We start from the raw sequence: 1,493 nt of genomic DNA, 5'->3' as shown, positions 1-1,493 counted from the left end.
AAAGAACATTAGCCTCTCATCTTCCCCTCACTCTTGAAGATTCGTAGCATAGTCCAGCTTATTCAAGGCCCTGACAAGTCCTGTGCAGCAAGGAACTGCTGTCTTGGCTTAATGCACCATCTTCTAAGCTTCCTGGACCAGAAAGCTTTTTAGGTGACATCAGTTAACATCCCTTTGGCCAGTGTTCTGCGGAACATGCCTTGGCTAATTCTCAAGTCTTTTCTGGTAGTCTCAGCTCCTGAGTCTGTGCTGGGGTCCAGAGGGCCTGGCTGGCTATGGGCCACCTGGAATTGATAAGGCTCCTGCCCTCTGCTTCCCTGGCCATCACAGAACATCTGTTTTGCATGGCCAACTGTGGCGAGTTCTTGACTTCTCAAGACCTCTCTCTTCTTTCTGATTTCTGCACCTTTCCTGACTGCCTTCCACGTGGCTTGGGTGGGGCTGGCCTCACCACCTGGCTCCAGGAACATACCTGTGACCTAGGCCTGGCTGTTGAGGTAAAACATCCTCCTGGCCATCGTGATTGGTTTGTTACAGGCATGGCACTCCAGTGGGACGAACCAGAGAACTCTGGCACTTTTGCTGGGAAGGTTTGGAAAGAACTGGTGCCTTCTTCCTGGCATGGTTGCAAAGCAGGGCGTTGTCTCTTCCTCTACTGTGGAAGGGTCTGCCAGAGAGATCCCTAGGGGAGGCAGAGCTGATGATGGGGGCAAATAATGCCTTGACAAGATCACCAACGGGCTGGATCCAGGCTTTCCTGAAGCCATGGCACATTCACCCATCCTTTTCCACTAAACTATTTTGAGTTTGGTTCTAACCTTGTAACCGAAAGAACCCTACCCCACCAATTTTACAAGCGGTGTGGTGGGAATCCAATATTAGTGGAAAGGGGGAAGGACTGTAGAGCTTGACGAAGCAGTGTGCGGGAAGCATCTGGGAAATGGAGTGGGATGGTTCCCTTGGCATCGTGTGGGACCAGGCAAGAAAGGACTGATCCCAGGGACCCTGGCAACAGTGGGTAATGCTGAACCCAATGGAATGATGCACCAGTGGTAGTGTTCCAGGCCAAACCTAAACATGGGCCGGCCCTGACAGAACACACGCCAACACAGCCTTGGCCGTGGTTCTGATGGTCACAGACCCTCAGACTTGGCATCTCCTGGGAGCTTGTTAGGAATGCAGAGTCTCAGGCCACACCTCAGACTTACTAAATCAGGATCTGCATGTTAACAAGGAGCCCAGAGGTGCGTGTGCACAGCCCCGTTTGAGAAGCACCCCTATGGGGTTATTGGTAGTGACTGTGGTAGCATGCCAAGATGGCCACCATCAGCTCCTTCCTTCCTGTTTGCCCGCCCACTGGGGGGTGGGCAGTGTCTTCGTGCCTTTTATCTGGGCTTGCCCAGGAGTTGCTTGGAGCAACAGAATGCAGTGCCCTGGTGGTGCCAGTACTATGTTTCACACCCCAAAAGCCTAGCAACTCTGCATCATCCCTC

Source organism: Lynx canadensis, chromosome A3, assembly GCF_007474595.2.
Source record: "Lynx canadensis isolate LIC74 chromosome A3, mLynCan4.pri.v2, whole genome shotgun sequence".
In the NCBI taxonomy this organism is placed as follows: domain Eukaryota; kingdom Metazoa; phylum Chordata; class Mammalia; order Carnivora; family Felidae; genus Lynx; species Lynx canadensis.
This window is presented reverse-complemented; position numbering follows the sequence as displayed.